This window comes from Acartia tonsa, chromosome 6 (assembly GCF_053477335.1).
Source record: "Acartia tonsa isolate MP-2025a chromosome 6, ASM5347733v1, whole genome shotgun sequence".
Classification (NCBI taxonomy): Eukaryota; Metazoa; Arthropoda; class Copepoda; order Calanoida; family Acartiidae; genus Acartia; species Acartia tonsa.
The window spans coordinates 45,280,615-45,299,729 of record NC_137265.1 but is presented as its reverse complement, the minus strand read 5'-3'; positions in this window follow the sequence as shown (position 1 = coordinate 45,299,729).

The window sequence follows — 19,115 nt, the reverse complement described above, 5'->3', positions numbered from 1 at the left end:
TTTATATTTACTAGATGTTGCACCACTAGTATCTAGTCAAGGGGACGGTCCAGCGGTTAACGAGATCCTTTGGTACAAACACACAGACAGACAGACATACTGTTACTTTTATATAATACCAGAGGCTATGCCCATTCCATCTTGTGGCTCTTTATTTAAAGGGACAGAGGAAAATAGCTTAAAACTATCCTATGTGAAGAAAACCCCCATTGTTTCAGTAGTTATTGAGATCTTAAGCTTCAGACAAAAAAATCTTACTACTTTATATAATAGGATTGTGACTTATAGCTGTACAAATGTTTAAAAAGCTGCTTTATTTTGCAAGTCTACCGTATGTTAGATAGATAGATAGATATGTATTTCAACATAAGCATACAAAATAATAATAATAAAATTATTACACATATTCACATATTTTTATGCATAGTTTAATACTTTCACATTTCACATAGATTTATACAGATTATAGAATTCCTACGCTATTATTTTTTAAAGCACAGTAAAAAGCTGAGACATGCCCAAAATTAGAATCATTAGTAAGTAAGATTCTTTTTGATAATTGTTGGACAAAAAGATTCATAGGCGTTGCCATGGGGTGTTGGTACATAGGGTTGCCCCCCCCCCCCTCCCCCTACTATTTCTTGTAATTTTTTATAGCGCAGCAATTCTAAAACTAAGGTACGTCCTTGTTTATAGACAGAATATGAATTTTTTTATGTTAATTATGTAAATTAATTGAGCTATCTAAAATACATTTCATATTTATTGATTTATTTACAATACCTGCCTAGAGCTAAAATTATATTTTTTTCAATATCTTTGACACATATATTAAATTTTCATTGGTTAAATGAATACTTGTAATTTAACTTTCTTTGAGCCCAAAATACCACCCCCCCCCCCCCACATACTAACAAATGAATTATCAACCCCGTCAACTAAAATCTTGGGTACGCCCCCACAAGAAATGATGATTTTTCTCATTATGTGTTGACATAAAAAGTGGTTGACCCCAATTGGAAATTATCCACATACAAAAACATAAATATAGATCTACAGGGTGACTTATCATATTAAGAATAGTTGTTTATCGCATCGTATTATAGACAGGAATGGAACAATGATTATCTATTGGGATAACTATAGGGTAATTTTAGAAGATCTCCTTCAAAAGACAAATTTCTTCTTATACTTAGTGCCTATTAAATATAAAATTATTCACATACAAAAAGGGTGATTTTTGTCACAATTGGGTATAATTTAGCCTCAAAAAGTCTAAAGATTTTAATCTAAATAAGAATAGCATAAAACCATTCTGAAAAAAAAAAATGTAAAACTTCCCTAAAATAGAGATTTAAATCGGTGCAGTGGTTGGTGATTTTTCTTTAAAAGTAATACCAATCTTTAAACCTGATAATAATATAAATGTTAAGCCCCAATTATCAAAAACAATGAAATCTCTTCTGTAGATTTACATTATTGTTAGAAAAGTTTAGATTCTGTCAGTTAGTACCAACACATCAAGATTTTTAAAAAGTACTCAAAGTATAAGAGCATTTTAAAATGTGAATCGTTTTTATCTAACTTTGGGTACCAGTGTAATTTACATTCCAATGCCCACTTCCTACCTGGTTTTTATCTGTTCTAGGTGACCAGTTTGACCGTTATTGTGCTCTCGCTGGTACCTTATGTTACGTGCGCGGAGCAGTTTTTGACCGCTCCATTGCAAGCACGCTATTGGTGTATCGCGCCTATTTGACCGCTTTTGCTCGTGCGCTTACACCGATTAGACTACATAATAGGTATATAATCAAAAGGCATTAATAGATATGTTAATAATGTGTATTAGTATTATAGCGCTCAAACCAATATTATTTTCGGGAAATGTTCCCATTAGGGTTATTTGGAAGTGATATATATGTTTTAATTTTCTATATCACAGTCGAATGACCTTTATGGATTTTAAATCAACATAATCATCAAGGAGCCAGTGTGAGTTTTGAAGCTTTTAATTGCTATTCTTCAGGGGACTTAACCCAGTGATTGTTTATAGTTTAATCACTGGTTATTGTTCTTTGGGATATGTCTCTGTAGTCATGGTTATATAATATACATTACTTTAATATGAATATCGGGACATTTCCCATTAAGGTTATTCGGTAATCGTATATACATATCCTTCTATATCACAGTCAAATGACCTTTATGGATCTATATTCTACTTTTACCAGATTTGTAACATTGGAGTCTTGGAGATAATTATATTTGCTCTGTTTCGGAGAACTTTATTCAGTGATTGTTTATTTGAAATCACTGGTTAATGTTCTTTGATATATGGCAAACCACCCAACCTTCTAAAAAAATATACATGACTAGAGTAGACACTGCTTTATTACCAACCATCTACACTATATAGTCTTTAAACTATAGATAAGGTAGTGTCTCTATAGTCATGGTTATATAATATACATGACTAGAGTAGACACTGCTTTAATATCAACCATCTACACTAAATATTCAATATAACTATAGATAAGGTAGTGTCTCAATAGTCATGATAATATAATATACATGACTAGAGTAGACACTGCTTTATTATCAACCATCTACACTATATATATTCTATATAACTATAGATAAGGTAATGTCTCTATAGTCATGGTTATATAAAATACTATTATATTAATAGACACTGCTTTATTATCAACTATCTACACTATGTATTCTATATAACTATAGATAAGGTAGTGTCTCTATAGTAATGGTTACAAAATATACATGACTAGAGTAGACACTGCTTTATTATCAACCATCTACACTGTATTATAATCTATATAACTATAGATAAGGTAGTGTCTCTATAGTCATGGTTATATAATATACATGACTAGAGTAGACACTGCTTTATTATCAACCATCTACATTATATATTCTATATACCTATAGATAAGGTAATGTCTCTATAGTCATGGTTGTATAATATACATGACTAGAGTAGACACTGCATTATTATCAACCATTTACACTATATATTCTATATAACTATAGATAAGATAGTGTCTCTATAGTCATGGTTATATAATATACATGACTAGAGTAGACACTGCTTTATTATCAACCATCTACACTATATATTCCATTTAACTATAGATAAGATAGTGTCTCTATAGTCATGGTTATATAATATACATGACTAAAGTAGACACTGCTTTATTATCAACCATCTACATTATATATTCTATATAACTATTGATAAGGTAATGTCTCTATAATCATGGTTATATAATATACATGACTAGAGTAGACACTGCTTTATTATCAACCATCTACACTATATATTCCATTTAACTATAGATAAGATAGTGTCTCTATATTCATTGTTAAATAATATTCCTGACGAGAGTAGACACTGCTTTATTATCAACCATCTACACTATATATTCTGTATATACCTATAGATAAGGTAGTGTCTCTATAGTCATGGTTATATAATATACATGACTAGAGTAGACACTGCTTTATTATCAACTATCTACACTATATATTCTACATACCTATAGAAAAGGTTGTTTCTTTATAGTCATGGTTATATAATATACATGACTAGAGTAGACACTGCTTTATTATCAACCATCTACACTATGTATTCTAAATAACTATAGATAAGGTAGTGTCACCATAGTCATGGCTATATAATATACATGACGAGAGTAGACACTGTTTTCTTTATCAACCATCTACACTATATATTCTATATAACTATAGATAAGGTAGTGTCACCATAGTCATGGTTATATAATATACATGACTAGAGTAGACACTGCTTTATTATCAACCATCTACACTATATATATATAGCACAGGATTTATTTTATATTTCATATTTCAGTATGCATAACATTTTTCTACTTTTAGATAAATCATTATTTTTATGACATCTGAATAAAATTTGATGCTAATTTGCTTAAATTTCGAATATATAATAGGAACTTACTATCATCTTATGTAGAAATGCCATGCTTTAAGTACTCACAATTTTAAAAAATAAGTCACATACAAACGTTCAACATGCTTAAAATGAACATACTTTTTGTCACGGTATTAGAGTTGTTACTTTCTTGATTTGACCTGATTGTTACAGAAATAAGGAAACTAAGAAAATGAAAATGTTATAAATTATTTAGCTGAAATATGTTTTCTTTTTTAGTTGTGGTAATTTGGCAGACCTATAATTTGCTTGTTGGTACTTAACTGTAAAACATACATAAAATTTTTGTTTGAATGGTATTAACGGTAAGAAAATCTACAAGTGTATAATATCTATTAGAATAAGAAGATCATTATTGAAACAAAACGTGTTGCAATTTACTACAAATAAAATTAAAAGTTTTCTGTTTTATTTCATAATTGTTTATTATTGCATGTGCCTATGAAATCGCTTGTTCCTGTTTATTTTCTTATATTCTTTTTCGTACAGTTTTATATATGTTATTCAAGGAGGGAGGGGACATTAAACTGTAAATTATAATAATGCCCACAAAATTTTATTGGTTTAACAAATTTATTAAATCTCAATTTTCCCAATTTTCCAACCAATAATTGAAATCTACCAAAAAGGTAATTTTGTTTATCATAATTGGAGGTATATACTATACATCGTGAAAATTAGAGCCTATTCTTATTTTTTATAGTGTATTTTATGTATAAGTTTAGGCTAACTATAATTAATTAATAAACTTATATCCAGTGTGCCTCAGTCACGAAATTAATGGATATTCCCTTTTTAATGGGACACTCATGCTATTCAAGTTTTGCTTTTTTGAGAAGGGGAGGGTTATTTTTGGAGGGTTTAGGTACCATCACTCAAAATGACTATAAAAAAGTCCCTGGAACTATAAGAAGCTTCACTGTGAAGAATAACCATGCAAGTTTAGCAGTTGGAGAGATCTTAGTAAACACATAAAGAGACAGACATCCTTTCACGTTTATGTAATTTAGGATTATTTGTGGTTTAATTTGGACATGTTTACTTGTACCAGTTTAAATTTATATAGTTTTTCGAACAGTATACTTCATTTACAGTCCAATGTCCACTCCCTCCTATATTGGTAAATGACACAAAAACATTTAAATAAAGACATATATTACCACTAAAGAGTGTCCTTTTACAAAGTGTAAGTGCAGTAAAAACAAGGTCAAATTATAAACTGTCATAAATATTTTTTTTTGTTTTTTTGTTATTGGAGCTTTTCTATTATAAGGGATTGTTCGTCCCTACGTAATTGTTAGCTCTTTTATTTAATTAAGGCATGTTATATAGATTTCAAACTTTGCATTTTGATTCCTGTAAGGTACAGTTTAGAAAGCGTAGGAACTTTATAATAATTATCAGAAAGTCTGTACGTCCTAAACATTGTGTTTTTTTTTATACAACAACTTTTTGTATTGTACAATTATCCCACTCATCTTAATTTTAAAACATTGATTACTAGGAGAAAAAGGTAATATATTTCAAGCAAAGCAACCCCATAATCAAGTTGTAAGTATGTCCTAAAACAGTATCATATGTGTAAGAAATTTTGAAACATTTTTGATTAGACTTTATATTCTGCTTTTTAAGGTCCTCTGACACTCTACAATTTTATGGAGATTGTCATCCTTGTTATGTTTAGAATTAATTACCCAGACTATAATAAACTAAAATAAAAACCTTCTAAAAATAAAATTATACAAGTAAAGTCTGATTATTGCAGGGGGGGGGGTGGAACAATGATGAAAAAAAGTTTTTAATCATGAATTTTTTAACACGGAAAAATACACACAAAATACTTTGGGAATATTAATTTCTTGTCCATTATTCTATCCCTGTATTCCTGGGATGTTTGGGCAATAAACATTATTTTTATTAGTTTAGTTTCCATTAAAATAAAAGTTAAGTTAAAGGAATAGTTCCAGGGAGGGGGGGGGGGGACATTAGACTGTAAATTAAACTGGTACCCAAAATTCTATAAAAAAATCTTTCATTCGTTGGCCTAAAGCATTTAGATTTTAAGTAATCTTAATTACATTGTTTAAATTTACCCACCAATAATTGTAATCTACAGCTCAGCAATAAAAAAGCCTATGGCATTTTATAGCTAAAAGAACATTTATACAGTAAGAATTGCTTAAAAATTGTTAAAACCTGTCTAAGTAATGCTTTATGACTTAGGTTTTGTAAATTCCCAAATTTAGAATAAAGAGCTTTCAATATTAGCAACCTGTTTGGTTATCTATAATATTGTTTTTACGAGACTAAATTCTATTTAATTATGCTTGTTAATCTATTGCAGATATAAATTCTAGGAAGCACAAAAAGCAGTCTATGATAAAAAATTATTAAATAAATTTATAATAGCAAAGCTTCTCTATAATTATGGAAGTCTGTACGCCAATTTGTCTGAATAGAGAAGGCAAAGCATATTATTCTTGTTTGTTGCTGATAAATTTAAAAATGAACAAAGAATTTATATTCAATTTGAATTTTAAGGGGTAAGACAATGGACGATTAATTCATGTACATCCTTAATGTTGATAAACAAAATAATCACCAATTCTGTCGATTTAAATAATTGGTTGAAATATTTGTACAATAAATCAAGATTAGATAAAAATATCCAGAGTGTATAAGCCAATTATTAAGAGAACGTTTTTATATAACTTTAATTTTTGGTAAAAGTATAATTTAAAGTGTAATTAAAACAGAAAAAGTTTAAACATTATTTCTTGTTGTTGCTATTCCAAGACTTTGGAATATAAAGTGTGTTACTTTTTTATATGTTTCATCAATATTTGGCCACAACTCAGTCAAAAATGCTTACAAAATAGACCTTTTTCGACCCAAGATGCTCAAATACTTCCTTTACAAGCCCCATCAATCAGTTTTGAGATATCTCCATATTTCAAAGAAAATTTACAAAAAAGGCAAATTTGGGTGTTACTTTTTTATATGCTCAGATACCATAAAATCAATAAAAAAAATACTTATTTTTACTTTTCTCTCATTTTTAAAGTTTGATTCTGTTAAAGTAAATATTCTTGAAGGGATTTATGCATTGATTTTACAGAAACCTAATATTTGGTGGAAATAAATGATCTTCAAAATATTTTTTTTTTGGAAAATAAGAAATTCAACCCCCATTGCCCTAGAGGACAGCTGTTGACCTCTAGTGTTCATGGTTTTGTCAAGTACATGTTAAAGAATAAAAATAGCCAAAAAAGTACATAAAAAAGTATCTTAATGTGTTAGAAAATTAAATTGTTTTACTTCAAATTTGGGGATGCTGACCTTAAAGATGCTCTTACTGGTGGTGATGGTGACCCGGAAGGCATTGAAGTACATGAGCATTATGGCAACACAACTATTGATCTATGTTCTGATTTTTAAATTTCTAGCAGCCTCCAATGAAAAAATATAACAAGAACTTTTCAAAATCACAGTATTTACCTTATGAATTTGAGAACAAAAAAATCATTTAGGGATTTCTCTTGATTGGAGGCTGCTAGGAATATAAAAATCAAAACATAGATCAATAGTTGTGTTGCCATAATGCTCATGTACTTCAATGCCTTCCTGGTCACCATCACCACCAGTAAGAGCATCTTTAAGGTCAGAATCCCAAAATTTGAAGTTAAACAATTTAATTTTCTAACACATTAAAATACTTTTTTATGTACTTTTTTGGCTAAATTTTTTCTTTAACATGTATTTGACAAAACCATGAACACTAGAGGTCAGCAGCTGTCCTCTAGGGCGATGGAGGATAAATTTCTTATTTTCCAAAAAGAATACTTTTGGATACAATTTATTTCCACCCAATATTATGTTTCTGTATAAATCAATGCATAAATCCCTTCAAGAATATTTACTTTAACAGAAGCAAACTTTAAAAATGAGAGAAAAGTATAAATAAGTATTTTTTTATTGATTTTATGGTATTTGAGCATATAAAAAAGTAACACCCAAATTTGCCTTTTTTGTCAATTTTCATTGAAATATGGAGATATCTCAAAACTGAATGATGGGGATTGTAAAGGACCTATTTGAGTACTTTATGTCGAAAAAGCTTTGTTTTGTAAGCATTTTTGACTGAGTTGTGGCAAAATAATGATGAAACATATAAAAAAGTAACACACTTTAATTGGTTGGTACACAAAAAACAGAGTCTAAATCTTAGAACTAAAATCTTTAAAGTACTGCAGGGGTAATTTTGGTTGCCATAATTGGGGATCTTGGACAAAGTAGCTTCAGACAAAGTAGCTTCGGACAAAGTAGCTTCGGGCAAAGTAGCTTCAGGACAAAGTAGCTTCAGGACAAAGTAGCTTTAGGACATTTACTTAAGAAAAGTAGCTTCCTAAGAAAAACAGTCTCCAATATGGCCTAACCTAACATAACCTACGTTAGCCTCAGAACATTTATTTAAGAAAAATATCATCAACTGATAATACATGGGTGGTTTAGAATTTCGTGGATTTTGCAAAAAGTGGTTGATAAATTTTTTACAATTTTTAATATTGTTTTTACAATTTTGAATAATGTTTTTACAATTTTGAATAATGTTTTTACAATTTTGAATAATGTTTTTACAATTTTTTTGGTTAGGTTAGGTTAGGTTATAGGCTAGGGGCCGAGCGCCCGCGGCTAGGAAGGCCAGGGGGCCGAGCGCTGCGGCCATGACCTTTATTAACAGTGGAGGCTACTTTCCTTAGGAGGCTACTTTGTCCTGAAGCTACTTTGTCCTGAAGCTACTTTGTCCGAAGCTACTTTGTCTGAAGCTACTTTGTCCGAAGCTACTTTGTCCAAGATTCCATAATGGGGGGTATACTTCAATTTAGTTTCCTTTGTTTTATCCCTTCAGATTCCTGCATATACATATTTATAGTTGATTTATGTTTCCATATCTGTATAATATATGATACCTTTTATTTATAATAGTTTTATATGTGAAATATTCATTTTAGGACTTGACCTCTATAAATTCTTGAGGCCGGAGGAAATAACGTCTTAAACCATGATTTAACAAAAATAATTTTACTCTTCCATAGTTTCGCCAAAATGTCATTGCTTTTCTGGTGTAAACCCTAAGTAGTAATGAAGAAACAAAGTTTAAAAATGTTGTCATTTTTCTTTGACTTTTAATTTACCTTAATAATTTTCCACAACAATTTGTTGTCTGTGCCTGCTATATAAGTGTATCAATTAAATACGCGGGTTTCAATATTCAATCTACCTGACTATTTATCTATGGTTATGTGAATATACAAGAATAGATTGATATAGGTAGAAAAAGTAGATAATAATGGAATAGATAATGAAAATAATGGTGTGTAAACTTTAAAAGCTAAAAAAAAATTGAATATCAATTTGTTAAAAAGATATCTAAGCTACCAAAGGGCAAAATTTAAAACAAACAAATGCAAGAATATTAATTTTTTGATCCTGTTACCCTGTTTCCCTGGGTAATGCACAAGTTGGTGATTTATACCTGGAGATGAACTGATGGAAAGAACAGTGATACAGGAATGGGACAATGAATAACACATTCATCTTCCCCCAAAATTCTTCTGTGTATACTTCTGCCTTTAGAAGTTTGTGAAATCTTAGTGAAGATTTATTTTTCATTGCTCCTTCCCTCCCTTGATGTTAAGTCTTTAGAGGATTCTGAATCATTACTATGATACAGGGGGCAAACAAGAGTAAAAAGTAGAAGTTAAAAAAAAAACACAAAAAGATGCAAAATCATTAGTATATACAACAAACTTCAAGTTCTACTTACTGTTGCTATGTCAGACATTTAGAATTAGTAGAGGGAATGTTAAGGTAAAAACAACGGCCGAGCAGCTTATTAACATTGTGCTAAGGTTCGTTGAATAGTAATGAGGAAGCTACTCTATAATTGTATATGTATATATGTCATATCATGTTTTTGGGGAAACATGAATTTCTCTATTTTTATTTTTTTATACTTCATGTAAAGATTTGTTATTATTTGTTTTGCAACTCACGGTGTGAGTCCGCTCTTAGAATATATAGAAATTAGAAGAAAATATTCTGTAAGTCTTTGCTATTAGAAATGTTTCAATCAAATCTTAAATCAATAAACTAACCCCACCTATAAAGTATAGTGAAGCCCTTACAAAGAACTCAGTATCTGAAACCATCAGTTTTTTTTTCTACATCTCTTCTCCCTGTTAAACATAGAATCATTTGTTGATATATTATTACAATAATATGTTTTACATTTAGCTTTTTATAAAAAAAAATCATGCATCTGGATTATGAATTGATGTACATACCCAATTAAAATAACAAAAACACCCCTTCTTATTGTAATATTTGATAAAAAGTTTGATTACTGCTTGTTTAAACCAACCAATTAAAATCAATTAAAAGTTTTTAGCCAGCGAATGAAAAAACTAGGTAATCAAACTTTGGATACCACTATAAATTATAGTCCGATGTCACCTCCCTCCCTACAAATAAGTTGATTCTTGAATTTTTTTTTACTTTATTTCTTGTTGATATAATACCAACACCAAAGCTCAACAGAGCCATTTGTAGCTCAAAAAAATGTAAATAATGAAAGAAAAGAAATGCAAAGTGAAAAATATGACCGGGGAGAATCATAAATTCAATGCATTTACCAGTTCTGTGCGCCAGAAGGTAAATCCAGGTACAGATCTGGAGGAAGAGTTTCTTATAATGGCTTTACCTGGATGTTTTTGCTCACAGTTGACTGCAGTCAGGCAAGGGAGGGAGAGGACACTGGAATTTAAATTAATCTGGTTCCCAAACTTTTTTAAACAAGGCCACTCATTAGTTTGCTCAAAAATATTTTCATAAAATCATGATTGGTTTGTTTGACATGGGGTTGTCAATAATTTTAATCTACAGAAGCGGTTATTTTGCTTCTAATCATTGAGTATATCAATTTATCACCCATGGTCTTATCCCTTAATATCCCTGAGTGAGACACATTATACACTAAGACATATTTTACAATTTTTATTTTTTGTATCATGGTTTATTTCCGGCGGGGTTGAAAGCTGCAAAAAAGCAAAAAATTTGTTTCGCTGGCGGCTGGTGCTATTCTAAAATACATCTAGTCTGTTCGTCCGAAATTGAGGGATATGTAAAGATTATCGTTACCAAAGAGCATTTTCAAACTACCTGTGGCAGTTATCAGGCTGATTGTTTTGGCAATATTTTGCTGACCAATGTACATTAACTCTTTAACTTTCTTTGTCGGTTGGTCTGTTTTTTACTTAATAAGAAAATGTGCTTTTTTTGGCTTAATTGATTAAAGTTTAGAGCTGCCTTTGAGGAGAAAAATTAGTGTTTACTTTTTCGTCCCTTTTTCTTATAAAATTTGGATTTTTATTATAAGTCTTTAAAGTTTTAGATTATCATATAACTTATCTTTTATCCGTTTACATATTTGTTACATATTATAATTTGAAATGTTTTTGAGTGTCTAAACCATTGTAAATCTAATGTATGTCCATAAATAATATGGTAACATACTGTCACCATCTCTGTGGGTGTGTGTGTAAGTATGTGAGTGTGTGTGTGTGTGTGTGTAAGAGTGTGTGTGTATGTGTGAGTGTGCACGCCTTTGCATTTCATTTCTTAAAGTGCTCCCCAAAACCAACTAAAACAATCAGAATTCTAAATTGATCACTTCTGACATTTCCGTCAATTTTTGCAACTCTCCTATTCAATTCAAGCAAAAAATATCTGAACATGTTTTCTTATCCATTTGCTTGAAAACTTTGGGGACTATCATATTTATATTATCTTGATTGGGTTGCATCAATCTTTAGTGTTCACACTTTGTATTCAATAAATCCAATTTAAAGTAGGGTTACATTTGTTTAACTAATTGAAGATGTACATCAAATTATCGTTCATTGTCTTAACCCTAAAGTTCAGTAGAATAGATTATTGGCATTTCAGATTTTAAAAAGAGAATAAAAGTTGTTTGATGGATTTTTTAACATAATTAAAAAGGAAGGAAAAAAATATTAAATAATAATCATCTTGGCGAAAGAAAAATTAGCAGGGAAGATAAAACACCCCCTTAAAAACAACCACAAATTCTTTCCCTTTTTTGGAATAATTTCCCTTCATATTTTCTTCTCCCTATAGTTTATGGGATTAAGGGATGGATTTCAGGGGGGAAAATGCAGAATTCTCCATGAATAAGACAATGTACGACAATTTAATGTAAATCTCCAATTACTCAAAACAAAATTGCACCTGCTGTGATTAGATTAATATAATAACCTTTCTTTAACAATGCAATGCTAGTTTGACTTTGAACTTACTTATTAAAATTTAACAAAATTCTATAGTTTTATTATTCCTTTCTATGAAAGATATCTGAAGAGGGTTGGTGTGGGGGGCGTGAAGAATTATTTTCCCATTGAATTATCCCTTTAACACTCATGTTTTCAATTTATCCCCCCCCCCCCCCCATCCTCCATATTATTTAAATAAGATTTATCTCTGTGGTAAGGAACAAATTTAGAGCTGCTTTTATTTTAGGGATAAGATAATGTATGATAAATCGATTCCCATTGATGATAATCAAAACTACTACTTCTATAGAATAAAAGTATTTGTTAAAAATTAGAATAATAACCCAAAACATAGATTTGTCAAAAGAACTCAAAATTTTCGGGCCAAGGAATGAGAACAAGTATTTTTTATAACTTTGGGTACTATCATAATTTTTAGTTTGAGGTCCTCAACCTCCCTGATAGTAAAGCACAAATTCAAAGCTGCTATAATTTAGTGAGGAATACGCCATATGTAACCAGATAAGGTAAATTTAAGTGGTGGTGGCCAATTTCCTAAATATCAGCAGAAAAATCACGTTTTACCTTACCTTAGCTTTTGGACATTCAGACGTTCAATTGATAACAGATTAAAGACAGACATACTAAGCTTGATTAGTATAAAAAAGATACAATATCTAACGACAGATTGATAAAGAGAGTTTAAGAGTAGATTCAATAAGTACATCTCTAGTAAAAAGAATGATACATATATTTCAATTGTAAATTGAAGCAGGGATGGAGGGGACATTAAGCTGTTAATTACACTGGGGCCAAAAATTTTATGATTACGTTATATTATTCGTTGGGTCAAAAACTTTGGGTACTTTTAATGAATTTGAGTTCAAATGTTTCGACAAGTAATTTAAATCTACAATATGGGTAATCATTATTGGGCATGAATAACAATGTATAGTCAATTGTCTTATTCCCTAAGATCCCTGATATTGAAGTGTTGAGTGAAAAATAGTATTTCTTATCAATATCTAATGATTTTCTTTCAAACTCTCTGAGGGACTCGAGAACAGTTATGATTTATATTATTTTTCACATAAGAAAACAAGGATGACACTATTTCTGAGTACAGGCCCCCAAAGTTTTATAAGCAGGTTCTCGTAGGCTTAATAACATTGAGTACTATCAATAATTCTTTATTGGGTATTACATAATAGCAATTTACATACTTTTACATCTATAATTTTAATCCATAAAAGGATAAATTTTGTTTATCATCATTGTAGATATATATAAATTTATCATCTATTGTCTTATCCATTGAGATCCCTGGAGGGAAGAGACATTGGACTGTAAGTTATATAGATTTTCAAAGATCTATGAACATATTCTCGTTGGCTTAATGTTTGGGACTCAATTAAATATTTATAGGTACTCTAAACTAGCAGTGTTCATACATTTCCACCAATAATTTTGATCTATAGAAGGGGTAATTAATCAAGTATAGAATTAAAATGGGAATGAAAGACTATCTTTCATAGCAGCAAAGAAAACAACATTTTTTAAAAGTTTTTTTTCATAGGTCAAGAAACATTTGAAAGGGAATTATAGAGTAGCTTCGCTACTTACAACTAACTCCGTATTAGAACACTGACATACGTAGTAGTATCTTAGATAAATATGATAAATCAAATATTTGAATGAGTTTATATTTCTGATACTCTTTTCAAAATTAAATTCTGTATCAGTGACATTTATAGTTTTCTATTTCCTCTCAGTTAATATTGACATATAAGATATAGAGGGAAAATCCCTTATAACTAGAGGTCTCAAAATTGTTGTGTGGTGACTTTTTAAAAGAGATTTTCTGACTATAACAAAAAATTCCTTACCTCATTGATTTAGCAACCTTTGGTTTTAGGTCATACTTTTACACTTAAAAATACTATAAATTTTTAGATAAATTTGAAAACAGCGTCGCATTTATTCAAAAATTGTATACGTCATGTTGCTAATGTCGTTTGGGTGAGTTGCACCTGGACTGAACAGTCAACTTGTCAACTCAAGGCCAGACTCTTGGTCCTTCACCTCATACCCGTAGTACAGTACATTACAGACAACCAACTCTCTGTGATGCACGACCTTTGTCTGAGAAGTCCTAACTGTGCATGGTAACGAGTTGCGCCTGTTTTGGGCCAAAGCATTCCCCCCACTCTAACTATTTACGTTGCGCATTTGACAGAGTAGCAGTGGGAACCATTTTTAACGTCTTTAGTTTTGACGCGGTGTCGGACCGAGATTCGAACCTATCACCTTCCCGACGACGAGCAAATTCGCTACGTGTTGAGCCACGGTCGCGGGTTATACTTCATGTAGTCTCAAAGTAAAAAATTGTAATCATATGAGCCGTTAATATGGGATACTTTAGTATGTACTTTTTATTGATTATTAGTATTATCTAAGGCTTTGTTAAAGTCATAAACAGAAATTACAAGTTTTTCTCAAGACCTGGATGACACTGCCAGGTTTGCTGGCAGCATGAATCATGATGTTAAAAAGAATAGGGTTAAGATCATTATTAGCTCCAAAACTAACTCTATAGTTGTGCCTCTAAAACTAATAAGTTAATATTGTGCATAAAGTGTAAAAAGGAGAAAGGTAGGAATGAATATTTTTTACGTTTAAGGCCTCAGGGAGAAAAGTTGTGAAATAAAATAATATTTATAGACATTGAATAACCTTTCAATATGACGAAAATAGAGAGAGAGAGAGAGAGATAAATAGGTAGATAATAGATGGAGTGATATTGCAATTGACAGAAAGAGAGAGAATAAAACTAATGAAAAAGAAAAGGTAAATTTTCTTGTATTGCATAGTGAACCACTCAAAAAAATCATGTATTCAAAGTTTTACAATTACGATAACTCATTCGTTGGCCTTAAAACTTTCTCAAATTTAGCTTCGGTTGTAGAAAGATTAAGATTTCCAAACTTTATCACCAATAATCTAAAGGGGAAGTTTGTTAATCATATATGTACATCAAATTATTGTCCATTGTCTTATCCCTTAAGATCCCTGAATATTTTCCAAAGATAAAGAAACTAAACCTTTCATATGTGTTATCATGTTATTTTCGGTGTGCAATTATATCTGCATAATCGTTACAACCTGACAGAACAGCCAAATAAATTGTAGAAAAAAGTGAGCAAAATAGACAAACATACTGATTTGTAGAAGCTCAATGGCCATAGGAATTTTTAATAAATACCTTAAAAAGTTAACGACTATCAGAGAATTAACACGAGACCAACCAAATTATATACTGATTATACATAAAAAAATATCAGCGTCTAAAAAATCATGTTTCTTTTCAGTTGTAATATTTTGATAATTGGACACATGTGCAGCAGAAAATTCACACCATTATGTTGGTGTATTATTTCCAGGGACTTTAATGGAAAACTTAATATACAGCTATGATGATTTTAAACTAAATTATCCCTTCTGCAGATTAATATTATTGTCTGAAAGTTTTTAAGCAACAAATCAAGATTCAACAAAAGAACCCAAAGTTTTTGAGCCAACGAATAAGATAACGGGGTTAAAAAACTCTAAGAGATACCAGTGTAATTTACAATGCAATGTCCACTTCCTCCCTGAATATTTAACTGAAAGTAATAAATAGATGCATTTTGCACAGAAAACAAGAACTATTGTATCAAATGGTAGCGTAGCATTTTCAGCAAATTATATCCTTATTCTAAAAACAGGATGTCTGTTTGTTTGTCTGTGTGTTTGTACCGAAAGATCTCGTTAACCGTTGAACAGATCGGGTTCTCCTTCAAAGGGTAGCTTCACATAGATCCCATGAAGGTTTATAACTATCTTCTTGGCGGTTGGACACCCCCAACCTTCCCAAAAACAAAAAATACCCCCCTCAAATAAAATAAAAATTTCAACCCTCCAAAATTTTTAAAAAATTTTTCTTTAAAAATCTAAAATAACAAATTGGGTTATCAAATTCAATTCCCTTCTCCTCAAGTGCCCCTAGAGGCCTCTAGGACCGTAGCCGCTAGTATTATATATAATAGTAAAAATGTTAGTTACTTAGTATCACGATAACGGTAGGGCTAACAGTTTTTTTCTCATAATGTTTTGGGCAGGGTTTAGGCTATCCTGCGATGGCTTTAACTCTAACCCTCTAATTTTTCTTTGCTTCGCAAATTAGAGGACGTATTCCAAACATTAATTTCATAGATGACAAAACTACTGACAGACAAACAGATAATCATGTATTCGAGTAGCGTTGCTTTAAAAGACATACATACAAATATTGCCATCATAAACTTGATATTTACACTTTATATACAATATACATAGAATATGTGAAAAATACATAAAGTTTAATGTTTTTCTAAGGAAATTAAAAAGAATGAAGCTTACTTTATCTATTTACTTTATTTCTTAACTCCCTTCCTATGATTGGTTGTAAGTTATGTCAGGGATAAGACAATGGACAATAAATTGATGTATATCCCGATTTGAGATTGCAAAAAAGAATTGGACAGTGCTAGTTTATACGAACCAACCAAGATATATGAAATTTCGAAACAGCAAATACTAGTACCAAATTAAAGATGATGTCTTATAATAAACATGACCAATAATAGGTCAGTATACATTGTAATTGACTGCAATGGTGAAATATATGCTGGAATGTCATTTGTCATTTGTATTTTATGACGGCATTAGGTTCAATTTCTGCTTCCTAAAATTTCAGAGCATAAAACTTTGGGTACCAGTATAGTTTACAGCCAAATGTCCCGTACCTGCCTGTTGTCAAATAGACTTAGGATGACAACATCCATGAAACCGAAGCTCAACATACTAGTCAGACAGACAAACGAACAGTCACAAATGTATATGATAGTGCACGAATAGTTCTTTCTAGAAACGTATTTTAACACAGCTTTTCGCGGATGAAAAATGTACAATTATAAGATTAAAACCATTTTTTATATTCGTAGAAAACTGGATATTCGTAAAATGCTAGAATATTTTTTTTTCGTATGGATGAGAACCGGTTTCAATCCACACCGGATATAATTGGTTTCGAATTGATACGAGAAAATAATACCTTAATTACATGAGTCTGATTACAAATACGGTCTGACAAACAAGGGATCTAAAGGGATAAGACAATGGTCAATGATTTTATGTACATTTATAATGTTGATACACAAAATTTCAAAAAGTTGTTGAAACGTCTGGACACCTAACTTAGAAAAAAAACAACCAATCAAAATTAGTTAAGATCCCCAAAGTTGTTAAGCCAATGAATAAGAAAACTTATAATAAAACATTGGAGACTAGTGGAATAAACAGCCCATGCCCCTTTCCTCCCTGCAGACAAGCAGATATTTCGATACTAGATTAGCTTTTAAGAAAAAGTTTGTGTTGATGAGATTAGAAAGTTAAAGTTAACTTTCTTAAAATGCCTTACAGAAATTGTTCACAAATACAGAACGACAGATGGACGAACTTTAGCTGAGTAGCTTCGAAACTAGAAAAGTTTGTTTTGATAATTAGGAAAGATCATAAGATGTACAGTGTTTTCCCTCAAATTCCCCTATTGAGCACTGACCCCGCCCCCCATTTGTTTTTTTAAATAAATTGAAAATAAGGGGTTGGGCATTTTTTTCTAATACTAAAATAGTTGGGGTGCTACCTAATCTAACCTGACCTAAAGTAATAAACAAACAAACCTTAAACTAAAACCACTTTCAAATCTATTTTAAAAAATGAGAGGGGGTTTTTGTGTTCAACTTGGCAGTTTGAGGGAATGCACCATATGTAGGAAACAACATGGCAAGGTAAAGTTATTTATCCTTAAATTTCAGGCTCATTACCCCCAAACTTTCTCAAATTATTTCTTTATTTTCCCAACTAAACCAAAAACATTGCGTTGACATTCAAAGATTAACGTCGACTTAGGGATCTTAAGGGATAAGACAAAAGGCGATAACATGATTGTACATATCCAATTATGATGAAACAATAACACCCCTTTTGTAGTTTAAAATTATTAATTGAAAAGATAGGACACTACTAGTTTGGGTCCAACCAATTAAGATTAAATAAGATAAATTTTTGGGTACCTGTGTGATTTTGAGCCCATTGTCCACTCCCTGCCAGATGTTAACTATATGTCAAGACTGGCATATTAGAGACATACTGCTATTCCAGAAAATATACCTGATATTTACATCGATATTAAGACCAAACTATAAAAAGCATATTTTAACCATTTAAAGGTATTGTAAAAACAATAATGTTTGGAGTCTTGTGTAAATAAAAGAACAGCAACAAAATATACATGTTATTATCTTTCATTACAATTACCCATCCCAAAGCTTTCTTAATCTGTATATCTTCTCTCTTTTTAATAGACCACAGCTGCTCTATAGATGTTCATTAATTTATAGAGTTACTATCGTCTGCGTTTATAGTATCTAAGTTTTTTTTGTGTGTGAAAGGGTAGACTATCTTTAAAGGTTGAAGGAAGGTTGACAGGGGTGGATAATTTGAGTTTCATACTATTAATGATTTTAAGTATTAATAATCCATTCATACTAGTCGCAATATTACTATTGGAAACCAACTTCCTTGTCTTACTAAGATGTTTTGTTACAGAATGCAATTTATTTGCCTATTTTCTTTTCTTCCAACCAATTGGTGAAAACTTTACATTATTTATTCCCTGTTAATACTAGTAGTATTTT